Raw genomic sequence first — 13,311 nt, 5'->3', positions numbered from 1 at the left:
GGAGAGTTTTAAATTTCCTTAACATATGAAAGGTTTTTTGGTGGTTGTATTATATGAATTCATTTTTAATGTACATAGATAAAAATTCATTATTCTAAGTGTTCTATCAGTTTTCACAAATGCATAATTGTACCACCAGTCAACATCCAGAACACCTGATCACCCCCCAAAAACATTCATGGTGCCCGTTTATAGTTAACCCCCTACCCTTAACTCTAATTTGTTCTAAATCTCTACCTTTGTCTTTTCCAAAGAATGTCATGCAAACGGAACACTATGTTGTCTTTTGAGTCCTGTGTGTAAATTTTGATGCCATATTTGCAAAATTGTGTATACTTACTTTGCAGTGTTATTCTGAGTTTGAAATTTTTTGACAATGTCCAACACTGATGGTGGCCCACATTCGGTCTTTAAACTGACAAAGTCCATTATTATTATTGTGAGCCACATGAGCTTAGAAAAGACTCTGCCCCCTTTGCTTAACTTTCTTCATTTGTATGATGAAAGAGATGGCGGGGGGGGGGGGGATCAAATAATGTGCTAATGAATATCAAATGACATTAATTTCTACACCATTGTGAATAAATAAGTTAACATGGGGCAAATGGACAAAGATTAGACTTTGTTTATTCCTTAATTAAGCAAGATGCTATTACATTTTTTCTTTTCCCTAAGATGTGCTGGAAATCTGTGTATATGGAAATGATACCTGTACAAAGTAAAATGGCATTTTTTAGACTTTGTCAATTAAAACAAAAAGCTTCCACCTTTTCCTCCTATAAAACGTATTATAATTTTCCCTGTTTAAGAATGTCAAATATACCTTTTTTTCCTAAATTGGAATGCTACTCAAAATGGTACCCTCTGTCTGCAGCTCATCTCAGTTATTCCTTAGAAAAGTGCCCCTCCACTATAACTCACCTTGCTTCTAATAGAAGATTACATTTGGCTTGCATTGACTCACTATACTCATAAGAAAAGACCATGATGGGGTAGAACTGTGCAGATGACCATAATGCTTCATAAAATTAGGTGCAAACCTGTGGTTTTCTGGCATACAAATTGTCAATAAGTCTGTAGCAGAAGCAAAAATATGTCAAATACATAAAACAGTTGACCATTTTTTCACAAGAACATTAAACACCCACAGCCTATAATCTAAATCATTGAGAAGGATCTGTTTTGACACCCATGTCCAAATTCATGGAAACATGTCACATGCCCTAAAATATTAAACATTACAAACATTAAGCTTAACCATGCCTATACTGTTATTACTTATTTTATTTATTTATTAACTCCATGAATGCAGGACTGTCACTCCCCACTATTTACAAATACCCTTGAGCAGTTCCTGAAGCTGCTTATTAAAAACATATTAGATGATGATAATATAAACAAATTATTAATGATGATAGCTTCACTGAAGTTCCCTAGACTCCACAGAAAACAAATATACACTAGACTACCTGCATTCTCGATTATCTCCCTTGTAATTGTTTACTTTCCTCCAAACCCCTTATTCCCATCTTATAAGCCTGTTTTACCATTTGTTAACAATTACTTTTACCCCCACAAAAACGAGCACGACTGCAATGACCTGTATGTTTTATGTCTCTTTATTCAACACAATACAACATGGAGTGCATTGGTTTACATTTGACCATAATTAAGTTTTGAACCTAAAGTGCATGGCATCTCTGGATGCTCAAAATTAGCATCAATTAAATAATTTGCTCTCTGAACAGTAAGGGCTTGATTTGAAATCTGACTCTATATTTTTCCCTTGCTATCTTTGTGATCTCTGACAATTTATATAAACTTATATCCCTCAGGTAACTCACAAAAGGATATAATAAATACCCTACCTTATAGAGTTTAAAGATTGACTGAATTTATATGTATAAAATTAGGAAAACACTAAAAACAGTGTTTGATGCATATTTCAGTATCTACATAAGCAGCCCCAGACAAACTAGAGTTTGCCTGACACTCATTGCTAGGCTTAGTGTTCTGTTATGGAAAAGAAATAACTTCACACAACACCTTCATGAGATAATGCTACCTGGTGACCAGGATTAATCAAGATAAAAATAAGAGCACTCTAAAGAAATCTAAGAAAACAAAGTCCAACAACTTCCCCTCTTCTTGCTAATCCGACTGACTGCTGCTTTAATAATTAGTATGATCACCATTCCATTCTACTTGCCTTCTAGATAAAAGCTATTAAGATTCCCACTCATACAATTACATTCAATTCCTGATAGCATCCAGTAGAGAGAAAATCTCAATTTTCTTGAACACAACCCAAATCAACTAACACAAGCACAAATCGTGTATTTTTGAACATGCTTTAACCCACAATCATTAATGGTGTGTTGCTAGAACTCAATCCACCCAACATCTACAGGTGTGATACTGGTGGTCTTTCTCTATAGGCTACCCAAACCATTAACTTTTAGTATTATTAATGACTAAGAAGTTATCTTAATGACAAAAACTCAATGTATATAAAAATAAAATTTACCTGGAAGAAAAATGCCTAAACTTGTATGCATCTGGTAATACTGACTAGAACTTACAATGCTTAGTTTGACAAAATCTTCAACAAAAATTCTGGCAAACTAAATCCAACAACATCTAAAAAGGATTCTACACATTACCAAGTGGGATTTACCCCCAGAATGCAAGATTGGTTTAACATTGAAAAATAATTAATGTAATACACCAGATCAACAGAATAAGGAAAAAAAAACACTACATGATCTTATCAATGGTCATGGAAAAGCACATTGGATAAAATCTAATAACCCTTGATTAAAAAACGAAACGACCTACGAAGGGAACTTATTCAACCTAATAAAGAAAAGTCCCAAACCTAACATCATACCTAATGCTGAAAGACTGATTATCCGTCTAACATCAGAAAGAAGTATGCCTGCTCTTGCCACTTCTTGTAATGGAAGTTCTAGCCAGGAAAGACAGGGAAGGAAATAAAAGGCATCCAGATTAGAAAGGAAGGATTAAAACTGTGTCTATTTTGAGGTGGCAGGATCTAGTAGGTGGAAAATCTTGTATACTAAAATAATTAGAACTCATAAACAACTTCAGCAAAGTTTTGGGATACAAGATCAAAAGTCAAAAATCAGTTGTATTTTTCTATTCCCTTGTAAACCACATAAATCAGGTTTGGAAATAAATGCACCTATTTACAGTCAACTGATGTTTTTTACAAAATTAGTGTCAAAGTAATTCAATAAAGAAAGCATAGTCTTTCCAACAAATGGTGCTGATCAATCAGACAGCCATATGTAAAAACAAAACAAAGCAAAAAAACTTTTATTCTGTTGCCTCACACTATTCACAGAAATTAACTCAAAATTTATAATAGACTTAAATGTAAGGCAAAAACAATGAAACTTCTGGATGAAACAAAGGGAAAAATTTCTTAGAGACCTTATCAGACAAGATTTATAGGAGATGACACCAAAAGCTTGGAATTCATCTAAATTAAAAACTACTTCCCCAAAGACAACATTAAGAATATAAAAGACAAGCCACAGAGCCCAACGAACTATTCTCAAATCGTATATCTGATACAATATTATGTTCAGAATGCATGGACTTTGGCAAAATAATAATGACAAACACTCCAAAAAGTGGACATAGGATCACATATTTGGAAATAGGATCTTGACAGATGTAATCTGCCATTGGAGTGGGTCCTAATCCAATAGGAATTGTGTCCTTATAAAGAGAGGATCGTTTCAAGTAACAACAAAGACACACAAGGAGAAGTCCATGACAGAAGCGGAGATGGGAGTGATGCAGCACCAAGACAAGGCATGCCAAGGACTGAGGACCCCACCAGAGGCAGGAAATGGCAAGGAAGCGTTCTACCCAGAGTCTCAGAGGGAGCGTGGCCTTGCTGTCACAGACTTCAAGTCTCTAGCCTCCAAATCTGTGAATAAATTTAAGCCACCAACTTCATTGGTTTGCCTCACAATCTGGAAATACATGCCCTCTTTTTCATGTAACTCTTCACAAGCATTATAAATTCTTCAGATAATGGTCATCAAGGCTGACTTACACAAAAGGATATTCCACCTCCTTTTTGAGATTTTGGGCCTGACGCAGGCAAAAGACATGAGCACAGTTGGCAGTAGCACACCTGAGCTTTATTCAGGCAACCCTTTGACAGGTTGGCATACTGGGGAAGTCCCTCGTAGCATGAGACCGTAGCTACATGAGACCGTCCAGAAGCAAAGGCAAGAGGCCCACACTACCCAAAAGGAGGTGGTAGTGCAGGGCACTTCCGGGGGAGCGGGGAATCAGATAGGGACTTAGGTGTGTAGGGGAGGTTCCTCTGCAGCCCAGAGGGAAGTCTTTGGATCAGAGAGCTCCAAAGGACAGCAGCAGCCTGCATCTTTTATAGCTACAGGGATTATTTTATTTATGGCTAGCAGCTGCTGGGCAGTTTCACAGGGTATGGAAACCAAGCAGGCTCTAAATAGCTATAAACCTGCTCACTTGGGCTATGTTTAAAACAACTAGACGGACAAAAATCTGAGTTTGGCGCCAGTGGGCTTTTAAACCCATGGTTTATGGTGAAGAAGAGAACCACACAGAGCCAATATACAGAGGCTGTCTTTGTCTCATGCATATAACACCTCCAGATTCTTTATGCCTCCTGCTGGAATATACAAACAACTGCTGAATTATTCTCATCAAAATATCAGACCTGGATATGGTCACACTTCTAGATCTAATTTGCAATTATTAGGTTGGTGCAAAAGTAATTGCGGTTTTTGCAATTATTTTTAACCTTTTTAAACCACAATTACTTTTGCACTAACCTAATACCTGTAAATAATAGGGAACAGAAAGATGTTAAATAAGAGCATGAAGAGTCAATTAGAAAATCTATGAACATTTCTATGTGATTTAATATATTCTGCATTACAAAGAAAAATACATTAACTATAGATTAATTAGATATAAAAGAGAAAATAAATTGAAATGTATCGATATTATGGATCCTAATACGTACAACCCAACAGCAAAGATTTTAAAATTATGTAGACCTTTAGGGAAATTGGAAACCTATATATTTGGATATGTTAAGGGATAATTGTTAAGTGTAATGATAGCATTGGTTATGGTTATGTTAAGCAAATAGATATATTCCAAAATATTCAAAGATGAAATGGTTTACTGAGAACTGCTTCAAAATTGTTTAGAGGGAACTGGGTGTTGTAGAGAAGACAGCTGGTAGAAAATTGTTGAAGGCAGGTAATGGGTATATGAGATTTTCTTAAATCATTCTATTTATACAAAGTTTGAATTTTCCCAAAATAAAATATTAAACATAAACAATGGAGAACTACTTATGGATTTTTAAGTCCATTCTCTATAATTACTCGTATGCTGTATAATGCAGTCTTTCCTAAAAGGGTATTCAGATGGTGTGGAAGATTGCATTATTGACTCAAAATTTTGAATCACCTGTGAAACAATATAGCAATTATCTCATGGTAGCAAGACTGTAATTCTCCCCCTTAATTATGAGCCATGTGACTTGCTTAAGTCAGTGCTATGTGACCAAATATTGTGGGAAAGACCCTGAAATGTGTTTTCTATACCTAAAGTGATACATCATGAGGAACCTTCTGCAAGGTACTATTTATTCAGTTTCAGCCCCAGAATGGATTTGAAGACCCACAACTTGTAATAACCTACCCAAGCCAACCACCAGACCAGTGAGCATAAAAATAAATGCTTATTGCACCATGTAATAAGAAAATCTGACTAATAGTTATTTACACAATTAGAATAAATTTAACAATTAACAACTTAATGTCAGACAAAATACGCCATTTATTAAGTAGAAATTATCTGTGCTCTGTGCTCTTCTACAGCTCTGATAGGTCAGAGAAAGAAGAGAATTTATAAGATTGACAAAGGATAAATTTAAGCTACCAACTTCATTGGTTTCCCTCACAATCTGGAAATACATGCCCTCTTTTTCATGTAACTCTTCATGCAGAGGGTTAGTGGGTGTTTGCATTTCTTTACTTTATGCAAATGAGGTAATGTAAATTTAAATATTTGGAAACTATTGAAATAAACATTAAAATAATTTTTCAAAAATTGAATAAATTCAAACTGAAATGTAAATTGTGTTAATACTCTTACCACATAACAGTTTCTCTTTAATGTTATACAGAAAAACCAACTAACAAGATGGTATTGTGTCAACCACATCACATTATATACACTTTGGAGAGCCTTTTTTTTTTTTTAATTGGGGAACAGTGTGTTTTTCCAGGACCCATCAGCTCCATGTCAAGTCACTGTTTTCAATCTAGTTGTGGGGCGTGGAGAGCCATTTTGATGTCATCCATTCTTTTACTTTAACAATTATCACAATCTAAAATATTAAATCATATGACAGTTATCATTCAAGAGTTTATCTGCTGGAACCAGTGTTGGTGTTAGAAAACTAGTAAACAAATATACAGAGGGTGCCAAAAAAATGTATACACATTTTTAAATATATTTTTATTAGTTTCAGGTGCACAAGACAAAGTAATACTTAGATGTTTATCATTTATATCCCTCACACTGTGTGAACCCCCTCCCCCCATCCACTATCCCTCTGACATCGCACAGAGCCATTACATTTCCACTGTCTCTATTCCTAATGCTGTACTCCACTTCTTGTAAGTATATACATATGTATATATACATATATATATATAAAATTATAGTTGGCATTCATTATTGTTCAGCTTGTTCAGGTGTACAGTGCAGTGATCAGGCATCTACATCACCCCTGAGGTGGTCTCCCAAATGGGACACGTGTCCATCGGATACCCTACAAAATCTTTACAACATTATTGATTACGTTCCCTAATTAATTTTCAAAACCCCGTGGCCATCTTGTGGTTACCGACTGTTTTCTAATCCCCTCACCTTCCCCCTTATCCCTACCACCCCACCCATCTAGCAACCCTCAGTTTTTCCTCTGTCTCCAAAACTGTTTCTGATTAGTTCATTCACTTATTTTCTTTAGATTCCACATATAAGTGAGATCATATGGTATTTGTCTTTCTCTGTCTGACTTATTTCACTTAACATAATGTTCTCTAGGTCCATCCATGTTGTTGCAAATGGTAAGATTTCTTTCTTCTTTATGGCTGCATAATACTCCATTGTATAAATGTACCACAGTTTCTTAATCCAGTCATCTACTAATGGGCATTTTGGTTGTTTCCATGTGTTGGCTATTGTGTATAGTGCTGCAATAAACATAGGAGTGCATAAAGATTTTTGAATTGGAGTTTTGGATTTCTCCGGATAGATACCTAGGAGTGGAATTGCTGGATCATAAGGTAGTTCCATTTTCAGATTTTTGAGATACCTCCATACTGTTTTCCATAGTGGCTGCACCAATCTGCAATCCCACCAACAGTGCACAAGCATTCCCTTTTCTCCACATCCATGTCAGCACTTGTTTGTTGATTTATTGCTGATAGCCATTTTGACTGGGGTGAGGTGGTATCTCATTGTGGTTTTTATTTGCATTTCTCTGATGGTTAGTGAGGTTGAGCATTTCTTCATATGTCTGTTTGCCATCTGTATGTCATTTTTAGAAAAATGTCTCGTCATGTCTTCTGCCCATTTTTTAATTGGGTTGTTTGTATTTTTGGAGTTGAGTGAGTTTTTTATAAATTTGTGATATTAACCCCTTATCAGATATGTCATTGGCAAATATCTTTTCCCATTCAGTAGGATCCTTTTGTTTTATTGATGGTTTCCTTTGCTGTGAAAAAAACGTTTTAGTTTGATGTAATCCCACATGTTTATTTTTTCCCTTACTTCCCTCACACGAGGGGACATATCAGTAAAAATCTTACTCCGGGTAATGTCTGTGAAGTTTCTTCCTATATTTTCTTCTAGGAATTTTATGGTTTCAGATCTTACATTTCAGTCTTTAAGCCATTTTGAATTTATTTTTATATATGGTGTAAGGAGGTGGTCCAGATTCATTTTTTTTTTTTTGCATGTGTCTGTCCAGGTTTCCCAGCACCATTTATTCATTAGACTGTCTTTACCCCACCGTACATTCTTGCTTCCATTGTCGTAGATTAAATAGCCATATAGGCATGGATTTATTTCTGGACTCTCTATTCTGTTCCATTGATCTATGTGTCTGTTTTTATGCCAGTACCATGCTGTTTTGATTACTTTAGCCTTGTAGTATAATTTGATGTCAGGTATCGTTATACCTCCCACTTTGTTCTTATTTCTCAAGATTGCTGAGGCTATCCGTGGTCTTTTATGAAACCATATAAATTTTAGGATTATATGTTCTATTTCTGTGAAAAAAGTCATTGGTAGTTTGATAGGAATTGCGTTGAATATGTATATTGCCTTAGGCAGTATGGAACTTTTAACTATATTAATTCTTCCTATCCATGAACATGGTATGTGTTTCCATCTATTTGTATCTTCTTTCATTTCTTTCTTCAGTGTCTTATAATTTTCTGAGTACGGATCTTTTACTTCTTTGGTTAAATTTATTCCCAGGTATTTTAGTCTTTGGAGCAATTGTAAATGGATTGCTTTTTAAATTTCTCCTTCTGATGTTTTATTATTGGTATATACAAATACAACTGATTTCTGAATATTAATTTTGTATCCTGCTACTTTACTAAATTCAGCTATCAGCTCTAATAGTTTCTTGGTGGAGTCTTTGGGGTTCTCTATATATAGTATCATATCATCTGCATACAATGACAATTTTACTTCCTCCTTACCGATTTGGATGCCTTTTATTTCTTTTTCTTGTCTGATTGCAGTGGCTAGAACTTCCACCACTATGTTGAATAGAAGTGGAGAAAGTGGGCAACTTTGCCTTGTTCCTGATCTTAAGCAGAATGGTTTTAGCTTTTCCCCATTGAGTATGATGTTAGCTGTGGGTTTATCATATATGGCCTTTATTATGTTGAGATATGATCCCTCTAGTCCCACTTTCTTAAGGGTTTTTATTATAAATGGCTGCTGGACTTTATAAAATGCTTTTTCTGCATCTATTGATATGATCACGTGATTTTTATTTTTCATTTTGTTAATGTGGTGTATCACATTAATTGATTTGCGGATGCTGAACCACCCTTGCATACCAGGGATGAATCCCACTTGATCATGGTGTATGATCTTTTTAATGTATTGCTGAATTCTGTTCGCTAATATTTTGTTGAGGATTTTTGCATCTACGTTCATTAGCGATATCGGCCTGTAGTTTTCTTTTTTGTGGTGTCTCTGTCTGATTTTGGGGTCAGGGTGATAGTGGCCTCGTAAAAAGTGTTTGGGAGTCTTCCCTCCTTCTGGATTTTTTGGAAGAGCTTGAGGAGAATAGGTGATAATTCATTTTTGAACGTTTTGTAAAATTAACCTGTAAAGCCATCTGGTCCAGGGCTTTTGTTTGTTGGGAGATTGTTGGTTACTGATTCAATTTCCCTGGTGGTAATCAGTCTATTCAGGTTTTCTGTTTCTTCTTGAGTTAGCCTTGGAGGGTTGTACGCCTCTAGAAAATTGTCCATTTCTTCCAGATTGTCAAGTTTGTTGGCATATAGTTGCTCACAGTAATTTCTTAAAATTTTTTGTATTTCTGTGGTGTCTATTGTCACTTCTCCTCTTTCATTTCTGATTTTATTAATTTGGGACCTCTCTCTTTTTTTAATGAGTCTGGCTAAAGGTTTGTCAATTTTGTTTATCTTCTCTAAGAACCAACTCTTGGATTCATTGATCTTTTGTATTGTTTTTCTGGTTTCTATTTCATTTATTTCTGCTCTGATCTTTATTATCTCCTTCCTTGTACTCCCTTTGGGCTTATTTTGGTGTTCTTTTTCCAGATCCCTTAAGTGTGAAGATAAACTGTTGATTAGTGATGTTTCTTGTTTCTTTAGGTAGGCCTGCAATGCTATGAATTTCCCTCTTAGGACTGCTTTCGCGGCATTCCATAGATTTTCGGCCATCGTGTTTTCATTTTCGTTTGTCTCGAGATATCTTTTGATTTCTTCCTTGATCTCCTGCTTGACCCATTCATTATTTAGTAATAAGTTATTCAGCCTCCATGAATTTGTGTGTCTTCCAGTTTTTTTTCCTGTAGTTCATTTCTAATTTCATAGCACTGTGGTCAGAGAAGACAATTGGTATGATTTCAATTTTCTTAAATTTATCAAGACTTGTTTTGTGGGCTAACATGTGGTCTATCTTGGAAAATGTTCCATGTGCGCTTGAGAAGAACGTGTATTTTGCAGCACTGGGGTGAAATGCTCTGAAAATATTGATTAAATCCAAGTGGTCCAATGTATCATTTAAGACTGTTTTTCCCATATTGATTTTGTCTGGAAGACCTGTCCTTTGTTGTCAGAAGTGTGTTGAAGTCCCCTACTATGATAGTGTTACTCTTAATCTCTGTCTTTATGTCAGTCAACATCTGTTTTATATATTTAGGTGCTCCTATGTTGGGTGCATAGATGTCTACTAGGGTTACGTCCTCTTGTTGGATCAATCCCTTTATTATTATAAATAATAATTTTTGTCTTTTAATATGTTCTTTTAATATGTCTTTTAATATGCCCATCTTTGTCTTTTAATATGTTCTTCATTTTAAAGTCTATTTTGTCAGAAATAAGTATTGCAACTCCAGCTTTTTTCTCATTTCCATTTGCATGAAATACCTTACTCCAACCCTTCACTTTCAGCCTGTGTGTGTCGTTTGATCTGAGGTGAGTCTCTGGTATAAAGCATATACAAGGGACTTGCTTTCTTTTCCACTCAGCCACCCTATGTCTCTTGATTGGAACATTTAATCCGTTTACATTTAAAGTGATTATTGATAGGTACATACTTACTGCCTTTTTTAAATTTGTAGTTAGATTGTCTTCATCTTTTATTTACAGAAGTCCTTTTAGTATTTGTTGCAATGCTGGCTTGGTAGTAATAAATTCCTTTAGCTTATTCTTTTCTGGGAAGCTCTTTATCTCTCCATCAACTTTAAATGATAGCCTTGCTGGATAAAACAATCTAGGTTGTAGGCCTTTGTTTTGCATCACTTTGAGTATCTCCTGCCACTCCCTCCTGGCCTTCAATGTTTCTGTAGAAAAGTCATTTGATAACCTTATGGGAGTTCCCTTGTATGTAATCCTCTGTCTTTCTCTTGCTGCTTTTAGGATTCTGTCTTTAACCTTTGCCATTTTAACTATAATGTGTCTTGGTGTGGACCTGTTTGGGTTTATACTGGTTGGAACTCTCAGCACTTCCTGGGCTTGTATGTTGGTTTCCTTCATCAGGTTAGGGAAGTTTTCGGACATAATTACTTCAAATATGTTCTCAATCTCTTGCTCCCTCTCTTCACCTTCTGGCATTCCTATGATGCGCATGTTGTTGCCCTTGATGTTATCCCAGAGGTCTCTTAAACCATCTTCATTGTTTTTTATTCTTGTTTCTTTCTGTTGTTCTGTTTGGGTGATCTCTGCTAACTTGTCTTCTAAGTCGCTGATTCGATCCTCTGCTTCATCTAACCTGCTGGTAATTCCTTCAAGTGAGTTCTTTATTTCAGTAATTGTGTTCTTTAGTTCTAATTGGTTGTTCGTTATGATTCCTATATCCTTCTTTATGTCATCTCTAAGCTCCTTAAACATTCTTATCATCAGTGTTCTGAATTCTGTCTCTGATAGGTTGGTTATCTCTGTTTCATTTGGTTCCATTTCTGGAGGTTTCTTCTGTTCTTTTATTTGGGACATGTTTCTTTGTTTCCCCATTCTGGCTGACTCTCTGTGTTTGCTTTGATATATTAGGTAGATCCCCTAGAGTTCTTAGTTCTTGCTGGGTTATCTTATGTAGTATGTGTCCTTTATATTTGACTTGCATTACTTTGTTCTTCTCCTCTGCGTGTACTCCAAAGGTGACTCTTGTGTTGTGTATATTGTCCTGTTAAAGAAGATCTTTAATTGCGTTTCACTTGTGAGTAGGTGGGGTTAACTCCTAGGCTGACTAGTTGTGAGACGTGGCTGTGCCCACCGCAGGGTGTTCTGCTGCGTGAGGGTTGACCGCTTAAATGTGGTTTGGCCTCTATGGGCTCTTGTGCCTGTAGAGAATTCCCTCTGGGTGTGTCACTTGTAGGTCAAACCCGGTAGTACTCTGGTTTGGTCTGTAGTTGGCCTCTGGATATGTTGAACTTTGTGCCTCATAAGCTGGGCCCTGGTAGGGCAATTTCAGAACAAAGCCAATCACCAAGCAAATCACACCAACAAAGCAAATCACCAAAACAAATCACAACAACAACAACAAAGAGAAAATCAAATACATTCACATGTAAAAACAACCGACAACCCCCACTCAACACAGGCAAAGATATCAAAGATATAAAGACAAAACAAAACAAAACAAAAAGCAGCACCAGTCTTGGCTTAAGCCCACCAAGTAATCTCCAGGTTGTCCTCTACTGTACCAGAGTCCCCTGCGTATTGTGCAGGCAGAGCCGGTCACCTGGTGCCCAGAGTGACGTTGGAACTGCAGAGTTAGATGCGTGGGGCTGAGGGGTTTTACAAAGTCAGTGCAGTTTCTGCCCCTGCCTGCACATATGCGCACTGAGAGTAGCACCACCAGCCCTGTGTCCAGTTCTCCTGAGTCTTAGTACACTTCTTCCGTGTGTATGTGTATGTGTGTGTGCGTGTGTGTGTGCGCATGTGTGTGGCAGGCGGGAGATTTCTGAGCTGCTGAAAGCCGCTTACTGCTGATCCCTGGGAGTGCCTCTGCAGTTGTAATTGCCCCGCCCTAGGCAGGCCAGAAAGGGTGGAGGCTGGGGATGGAGGGGTCTTCTCTCTCCCAGCCCAGCCATGTCACACTCTTTCCACAGGCCAGAAAAGGTGGTGGCTGGGGATGGAGGAGTCTCTTCTCTCCTAGCCCAGCAAAAATCACACTCTTCCCAGCCTGTTCCCTAGGTCAGAGCTGCCCGCCAGTCTTCCCAGAGCCTGAGCACTAAGGCTCCTCTGTAATCTGACACTACTCTTCAGTTCAGGGGCCAGCTCAAGTTTCTGGAAGGGCGGGGATAGGATTGAAAGAGCAGGGGGGAGGGTCCCAGGTATGGAGTTTGTGTCCTTTGTCCAGCCTAGGGCCCAACTGGAGGTATCAGCTGAGGTTATTGCCTCAAATGCTGGATATGCTGTCCCCTCGCGGGAGAGACCAGTTGTGGGACGCAGGGAAAGAGCCCAACTCCTGGCTTTGGTGTTCTCTGTT

The 13,311-nt window shown here is 37.1% G+C and overlaps 1 protein-coding gene across 1 annotated transcript in view; it reads right to left on the bottom strand.

The window, feature by feature from the left end:
* Positions 1 to 5,564: 5,564 nt before the first annotated feature.
* ZNF555 (zinc finger protein 555) overlaps positions 5,565 to 13,311 on the bottom strand; it is a 30,465-nt gene continuing 22,718 nt past the window's right edge. The window contains exon 6 of the transcript XR_016018982.1: positions 5,565 to 12,273. The gene's annotated coding sequence lies outside the window, so the exon portion shown is untranslated. The remainder of the gene's footprint in view (positions 12,274 to 13,311) is intronic.

The sequence above is a fragment of the Rhinolophus sinicus genome, chromosome 15, assembly GCF_057876585.1.
Source record: "Rhinolophus sinicus isolate RSI-liver-muscle chromosome 15, RSI-T2T, whole genome shotgun sequence".
Classification (NCBI taxonomy): Eukaryota; Metazoa; Chordata; class Mammalia; order Chiroptera; family Rhinolophidae; genus Rhinolophus; species Rhinolophus sinicus.
The sequence above is the reverse complement of the archived record's forward strand: the minus strand, read 5'-3'. Positions and strand labels throughout refer to the sequence as shown.